Below are 8,985 nucleotides of genomic sequence, written 5' to 3'. Positions count from 1 at the left end.
TCAATTTATTGTAATCGTTTGAAATTTTCAAAAATATTGTCATGTTAGTTAACCAGGAATTGGATTACAACTTTGTAGCCGTTTTTCAAAACAAGCCGACACAAGAATGTTTTTAGGGTAGGGTTGTCTTTGAATTGTATATCACATACACATTTTCATATACGTAATTACTACCAGAGCAATGATGATGATGATTTTCATATACGTAATTACTACCAGAGCAATGATGATGATGATATGTGTTTAGGTCATCTTCTTTGAATAATACTACATCATTATAATTTTAAGATGTCACGTTTTTGTTTTACAATGGGACCATTTTTTATACACCCTCTTTTTGCATGAGATGCAAAGAGTAAACCACAATTTACAAAACAATTTTATTGTCTTTTTACCCTAAAAGTTATGAAAACCACGGCTCGCAACAAAATTCCATAATCTACGTAACCACTAAATATTTAAATATAAGATTTCGATAGCATTAAAAATAATTATATTCACAACAATTGGTTTTCTCCCTCAAACCAACACCCAAAAATTCGATTTTGCGACCTTCTTTTTATCCTTTTATTTTTTGTATCAAACATACCTATTTTTTTCCGTTTACAAGTCTTACGATAACCATACTTGATTTGACGGTAATACGATGATTTTTATTAAATTATATATTTACATGTTAAGGGTAAATTTAAAATATAAAAGGAGACAAAAATGAAAAGTGTGAGAAAGATTTGTGATTACCCAAAAAATTCTTTAAAATAAATTTAAAAAAATAATTAAAAAATCATAACTCAAAATATAAATAAAAAGCGAAAAAACTTAAAAAACTAAAATGTTTACATCATCATTCCCGTTAAAAAAATACAAAAAAATAAAAAAATGACGAAAAGACACAATGACGAAATGAACAAAATACACAATTATAACTAAAAAGAGACACAATAGATCCCAAAATATAACACAATGCCAAACAAAATATAACACAATGTTGAGTAATATAACCAATATAAAGAAAAAAAAGACACAATGTCAAGAAAAAAAACACAATCAATGATGAAAATAAACACAAAACACAATGATAAACAAAAGACACAACGACTTTTTTTTATGAGAACGAGAAATACGGCGTAAACATTTTTGTGTTTTTACTTTTTTCGTTTTTTATTAAATTTTGAGTTATGATTTATTTATTTATTTTAAATTTTTTTTAAGGAGTTTTTTGTGTGGCTATAAATCATTCTCATTTTTGTTCTTTTTTATAGAATAACTTTATCCAATACCTTACATTTGTTGGTTTCCAGTGGTGATCATTCAACGGTTTAACAATTAAACTTGTATTATTTAAAAGGTTTCATAGTTATTAATTGTTGGGTGTGGACTTTTATCCTCGGAATTAAGCTCAACAGTTATTCTGAGGAAGGTACGTTGACTAATTCCATTGTTCTTTATTATCTAACTACTTTTGCAGATAAGATCACGTGTTAAATGTGATTATGTGAACATGGATTGCAACGGAATATTATTTGAACTTCGTCAACTAGAAACGTGGGCAGTAACGGCTTGGGTGAAGAAGTAGTCTAGAGTCTCCGGATATCTCGGGATAACGACGGCTTGGTTGAAGAAGTATTCTAGGGTTTCCGGATTATTCGGGATAGCAGTTGTAATCTTTAATTATAAATATCGAGCTGATAACATCATAAGTCACACACAACTCACTACTTAGCTATAGCAATCACTGTAACACATAGTATTCGATCACTTATCAGCTCCACCACTTGTAATCACCCATTTTTGTTATTAATAAAATTGACGGTGATAGTTTTCACCGTCCGGAGTTTTTTGTGTCAGCGTTTATAATAATCACGCGTATCTCGGCCAGAAGTTAGGCTCATAATCTTTAACCGAAGCTATTCGACTAAAGATTAAGTTGAAAACTCCTGACCAAAACGAAGACTATTATATTCAAGGGTTTTTTCCCTCGTGATCATATCCTTGTGTTCAATCTGTTTACCATTTAGCACCTAGTCTCACGCACTAATTTGATCAAAAGTTAGTTCGTTAATTTTTTATCGAAACAATTTGGCGCCCACCGTGGGGCAAACGGTGCTTTGATTATTATTCACTCTCAAACGAAACCCTACTCACAATATCCATAACATGTCTTCACAACCCAAGATTGTTTCTTCTTCTGCCGCACCTTCGGAATCCTCTGGGAGGCCACCAATGCCTCCTCCTCTTGCTGGTGTTGTCTCGAAGAAGCCTGACAATGCCCAGAAGAAAGCTGCCACTCCTGTGTTCTCAGGTTCGAGACCATCTTCTCGGGATCCCATCCTGGTGTCCAACAACGAACTTCTGTCTATGTACAACCGACTACAGGACCATATGGATCGCCAGAACAAGACCAACTAGATGCTCGTAAGGGAACTAGAAGACGTCAAAAAGTCCAAGAAGCCGGTGGAAGAGTTCACACCACTAATCCCGAGATCTCTGGATTTCACTCCTCCAGGATCCTCAAGATTGGTACATCCAGAGCCAACCGCGGCGTACAACTCTGGACCCCCATCTTTCCAGCATTTGGGGTCTGTCGAATTACGCTTATCTGGATCCCAGGGGTACCCATATTCATCATCTGCTAGACCCTCTCAACATGCAGGATCGTCAGGATTGTCACAGCCAGGAGGATCCTCAGGATTGTTCCAACAATCTGGATCCTCAGGATTGTTCCAACATTCCGGATCGTCAGGATTATATCCTCAGACAGGGTCCTCAGTTCCTTATCAACAAGCGGTATCTTCAGGATTACCGTAAGGGTCTGGATCCTTAGGATTGCTTCAGCAGGCGGTATCTTCAGGATTAGCTCAAGCTCAGCATCCCTCAGGATCCTCTAATGTGCACCAGGGAGACTTTATCCCGATGCAGGCTAACACTCCAACTGCTCCGCTTACCTACCCTGGAAATGCTATGTTTGGGAATACGAGCTATAATGCCCAGAGCGTCCTCAGATCGTTAATCAGGGTAACTCTTTCAATACGATTCCATTTAATGCTAATCAAGGATTTTTGCAGGATGCATGTATAAGTCCGGACTTAGTCCGAGAATTACAGAAACTTAGGGACATGATATCGAATGTCCCCGGCGTAATCCGTCCCATAGCTGAAGTCCCCACCGATAGTCACAGAATATCCCGGTTCGTGCCATCGATTAGCGACATACAGATCCCAAAACAATTTCAAACTCCAAATATGAAGCTGTATGATGGCTCGACGGATCCCGAGGAACACGTCGCACAATATAGAGAACGTATGGAGATCAACCCAATCCCTATGGAAATCAAAGAGGCATGTCTTTGCAAAGGGTTTGGATCCACCTTGACCGGAGCATCCATGAAATGGCTACTGAGTATTCCTCCTAACACTATCAACTCTTTTTCTCATTTAGTTAACCTATTTAATAACCATTTTTCTTGCAGTAGAACTTTTGAGAAAATGACAGGTGATCTTTATAGGGTTACCCAGAATCCTGGGGAATCCTTAAGATATTTTATTACCAGGTTTAGTAAAGAGTTGTTGGAAATTCCGAATCTAAACCCGGCTTCAGCAGTGGAAGCTCTTAAGCTAGGGTTAGAAAAAGGCTCCTCTTTCTATGATGATCTCGTTATGACTCCATGTAGATCATTAGACGAGGCAAGAAGCAGAGCTCTGAGGTTTATCAGGCTAGAAGATGACAAGAAAAACTCCAAAATCGATATCCCGAAGTATGACCAGACAAACAAGAAATCCGAATCCTCGGGAAAATCATATCGAGCGAAGCCTTACTATAAGCCTGATAACCCAGGATTAATGCAGTAGATGAGGAAAATGATGAAGAATATCCTAAGATATATGAATATTGTTTTTCTGTTGATATTGGTGGACTAATGTGTGCCATGCAGGATTTAGGTGAGAAAGCCAGGTGGCCAAGGAAAGTGGAGAAGCCAGGATCCTGGAAGGACAAATCAAAATGGTGTGCTTTCCACGAAGACTTTGGGCACTTGACCGATGATTGCATTGCACTCAGAAGGGAGATCAGCTATCTTCTCAGCAAGGGCCACTTGAAAGAGCTACATGGCAAGAAGAAGGGAAGAGAGCAGGATCCCGAGAAAGTTCCTGAAAGGCTGACTCCTCCACCAACAGATGCAGGAACAATCATATTCATATCCGGAGGATCCGATATCTGTGGAACCTCCTATTCTGCTGCAAAGAGAAATGCTGGTCAAAGAAAGTTAGAAGTGGCTGACAGGCCAACAAAGACATCTACTCTCACCAAAGAGAGGGTTATAACCTTCGATGAAAGTGATTGACTCGATGTTCAGGATCCTCATCATGATAGTTTGGTAATAACTTTATATGTGGATAACCATTATGTTCGCAGGATCCTCATAGATGGCGGAAGCTCTGTTAACATTATTCAATTAGACGTGCTGAAAAAGATGAATATTCCTGAGGATGAGATCGTCCCCAGTTCCTCAGTATTGGTTGGATTCAGCAGAGAAACTATGAACACTATTGGGGAAATTAAGCTCCCAATATATGTCGAAGGGGTAAATAAAATGCAAAAATTTTGTGTTATTGACTGTTTATCTTGTTGCAATATTATATTAGGCAGGCCCTGGATACACGAGATGAAAGCAGTCCCATCTAATTATCACCAATGTGTGAAACTCCCAAGTCCGTGGGGGGTTATCAAAATCATCAGTGACCAACAAGACGCCAAGAATTGCTACACCTCTTCCATGAAGTGTACTGCCAAACCCCAGCAGGCGTAGCAATTACAGAAGCCAGCACGAGGCGTAATGGAGGCCAGGGAAAAAAAATTAAAGAAGTACCTCTTTATCCCGAGGATCCTGAAGTCAAAGTGCTGATAGGAACTTGCATTCCTGATGATATTGAGTCAAAATTGCTCGACTTCCTCAAATCAAGCCTGTCAACATTTGCATGGAAACATGAAGATATGACAGGTGTTAAGCCACGAAGATCTTATATCCTTGACTGTCTTATGTATATTATATCTTGGAAATATATGACAGTATATAAAGGATTGACGATCCTTGGTATTTTATGTTTACTAATAATTGCATTTAGTATGGTGATGTGTTAGACAGGTACATCAACCTCAAGACATATTAGCATCAATTATCGTTGTGGAACTTCTTGTAGCAAGAATATGGATGAAGGATCCTAACTAAATATGGCTGATTATGGACGAACTATCTAGAAGGTTGAAGTTCAAATAATATCAACGGCCGTATGACTTGTTCTTCCGATTATTGCGCTGCTGAACGACTATACGCACGTGGTCAAGGTCATGGAGCGGCTAAGTGGAAGACTTCCGCATAGTTAGGACTTTTTGTTATTTACTTTTATTATTTAAAAGAGTTATGATCGACCTAAGAAAGACACTTGTATTCGCACACACTCTAGAGCAGATTCTATTACTCTCTCTACTCATTAGCTAATATTGTAATCTCGATCATATACTCAACACCAATTGTAACCTCTTTTTTGACATTAATAAACTTTGACGGTGATAGTTTTCAGCGTCCGGGGGTTTTTTCTGCCGGAGATCAAGATAAGCATACACTTGACGACCAAAGGTTATCCCGTTGATCATTGACCAAGATACTTCGACCTAAGATTATATCGTTAATCCTTGACCGGAGTCATTTTACCAACGATTGCCTCGATAAGTTTTGACCAAAAGTGAGACTATCTTGGTTAAGGGTTTTTTCCCTCATTACTAAATCATTGTGTTCACCCAGATTATGATTACACACTCATCATTGTCGAGTTAGCACCTTACCTCACATTTACGAATTTGGATACTTGATCCTTAACAGATTTTTGTCCAAAATAATTTGAAACTAAATCCATATGAAAGTGTATATAGATGATATAGTGGTATGGTGGTAAAATCCAAGAAGGCATAGATGGTATGGTGGTATGGATTTCATCTATATGGAAGTGTATATAGATGATATGGTGGTAAAATCCAAGAAGGCAAAGGATCACCTCAGAGACCTAGAGGAAGCATTCAATATCCTTGATCAGTACAATATGAAACTAAATCCATCCAAATGCCACTTGGTGTCAAGGCTGGAAAGTTTCTAGGGTATATGGTCACGAAAAGAGGAATTGAAGCAAGCCCGGAACAGATCGAAGCTATTGTCAACCTCAAATCTCCTGCAAACGCCAAAGACGTCCAAAGATTAACGGGAAGAATAGCAGCCTTGAATAAATTCATCTCAAGTTCCTCCGAGAAGTGCAAAGACTTCTATGATATCCTGAGAAAGAACAAGAAGTTCGAGTGGACTGAAAAACATGAAGCCACTCTCACGGCCCTAAAGGATTACCTATCCTCAGCCCCGGCCCTAATGAAGCATGTGGATGGAGAATCCTTGTATCTATATCTCGCCGTCTTAGGAAATGCAGTGAGTGCAGTCTTGGTAAAGGATCATGAAGGTGAACAACATCCAGTATACTATGTAAGTAAGAGCCTTTTAGATGCGGAGTCCAGGTATTCTCATTTAGAAAAATTAATCCTTGCACTTATTATGGCCTCTACTAAACTAAGGCATTATTTTGAAACTCACCCTATTATTTTGAGAACTAACTATCCCGTAAAGAATGATCTTAGAAAACCAGAGTTGTCAGGTAGAATGGCTAAGTTGGCTGTAAAGTTGAGTGCATACGACATCCAATACGAGCCGAGGACAGCAATCAAGTATCAAGCTCTAGCGGACTTTGTGGCTGATTTCACTAGTGATTTACAAAAAGAAGCTGACTTGGAAGTACAACAATTAGACGAGACGAAGGATCCTTGGATACTCTTCACAGATGGAGCATCCAACGTAAGAGGAACAGGATTGGGGATCCTACTGAAATCGCCACAGGGGGGCATATTACCCCAGTCTATAGCTTGTGAGTTCCAGGCAACAAATAATGAAGCAGTGTACGAAGATTTAATCGCAGGTTTGCAATTAGCCAAAAGCATGAGGATCAGGTATCTTCAAGTTTATGTAGACACTTTATTGATAACTAACCACTTTAACGTCTCCTACGCTGTTAAAGGTGAGAAACTAATGAAATATTTGGATGTTGTGAAGGAACTGTCAAAATCCGTAGAAATGTTTAGTATCATACAGGTACCAAGGGAGGAAAATGCTGGGGCAGATGCCTTAGCAAACTTAGCCTCATATTTGAAGATTCCTGAGGATTTGAAAATCCCAATAATCCACATTCTTACGCTAGCAATAGGAGAACAGGAAATTGGGGAGATTACAAAAGATAAAGAAATCGTGCTCTGGGATCCTATATCCTCATACGATAACCCTATCAGAACCTATATTCAAACTGGAGAAATTCCAGCCACAGAAAATCCAAAGACCTTCAAACTCAAGGTATCCCAATATATTCTATTAGATAATATGGTATATAGAAAATCTCTTGCAGGTCCGTACCGAAGATGCATCGAGGATCCTGAGATACAAAAAGTACTTAAGGATTTTCACGAAGGAGATTGCGGAAATCACACTGGTGGAAGAGCGTTATTTTCCAGGATTCTCATAATCGGGTATTTCTGGCCAACAATGAAAAAAGACGCGGTAGAATATTCTAAAAAGTGTGATGCTTGCCAGAGACACGCAAATATCCTTCATCAACCAGCGGAGCCTCTATATCCTATATCCTCCTCATGGCCTTTTAAGGGTGTGTTTGTTTAGTCCATACTTCGAATTTTCTGTTGGATTAACAATTCACATAAGATTGTCGTTAAGCACATGCATCACAGATCTTAACCATCCTTCTTCGCCACTACCAAAACACATCGACCACTGTTCTTCGTCCTCGTTCTTCACCTTCCAACCGTTGAATTCCTTCCTATGGGTTAAAAAATTTTCAGTGTGATATTCTCGCCGTCAAAATTTTGAAGGTCGGATGGGCTGGGTTGTTCATTCAGTCAAATAAATAAAATTTAGTATCACTATCATAATAAAAGTACATTGTCAACATTCATTAAAATACAAAACTACATACTAAATAAAAGAGTTAAGTGCCATTTTGGTACCTGTGGTTTGGCCAACTACGCAACTTTGGTACATATTCTTTATTTTGTGCAATTGGCTACCTCAGTTTCCAAAAACTTGCATTTTTCGTACTTCTTTTCTAAACCCGTCTATTTTTTCCGTTAAGTCATGGATAATTTGGTAACTTCGTTATTTTCTTTGTTTTTTTTCTCTTCTTTTAAACGCTTATATCTTGTAAACCCAAAATGCCCAAATCATAATATATCAAAATTCAAATCCCAAATCCCTAAACCCTTTCTCCATATCATCATAGGGTTTGAATTTTTACGATATTTGGGGGATTTAGGATTTGGATTTTGATTTTATGATTTGGGGATTTTGGGTTTACAAGATATAAGTGTTTAAAAGAAAAGAAAAAAATCAAAAAAAAAAATAAAGAATTTACCAAATTATCCCTGACTTAACGGAAAAAATAGACGGGATTAGAAAAAAGTACTAAAAATGTAAGTTTTTTGAAATTGAGGTAGCCATTTGCATAAAATAAAGAATAGATAATAAAGTTGTATAGTTTGCCAAACTACAGGTACTAAAATGGCACTTAACTCTAAATAAAAAATATATCATATATTATAATCGTTCTCTACGTGTTTTCATGTTATTAAAACAGTTCATAACATCTTCAATAGAGACTTTCAAAAGAACAACTTTGCAATACAACAAATGCAACCATCATTCATATAGTGATGTGTTGTAAACCACAATAGTTTTCTGTGTATTTATTGTTGTTTTAATCTCTTATTTATCTAATATTTAATGTTTTTAACTTGTTTTAGTATGATTTTACATGAATATGTATTTTGTAGGTTACGGGTTTAAAGAGAAAGAAACCGAGCTTTTCAAGACACTTAGAGGTCTTTTATACATTA

The 8,985-nt window shown here is 37.5% G+C and overlaps 1 long non-coding RNA gene across 1 annotated transcript; it reads left to right on the top strand.

The window, feature by feature from the left end:
* The first annotated feature begins 1,407 nt into the window (after positions 1-1,407).
* LOC143594531 (uncharacterized) lies at positions 1,408-4,311 on the top strand. Its single transcript, XR_013146409.1, has 2 exons — positions 1,408-2,769; positions 2,810-4,311. It is a non-coding gene; the product is annotated as an uncharacterized LOC143594531 (long non-coding RNA).
* The last annotated feature ends 4,674 nt before the right edge of the window (positions 4,312-8,985 follow it).

This window comes from Bidens hawaiensis, unplaced genomic scaffold, assembly GCF_021521415.1.
Source record: "Bidens hawaiensis isolate Kalapana, Puna unplaced genomic scaffold, B.hawaiensis_p1.1 tig00000001_1, whole genome shotgun sequence".
Lineage (NCBI taxonomy): Eukaryota > Viridiplantae > Streptophyta > Magnoliopsida > Asterales > Asteraceae > Bidens > Bidens hawaiensis.
Note: the sequence above shows the minus strand (reverse complement) of the source record. Positions and strands in the feature narration are given on the sequence as shown.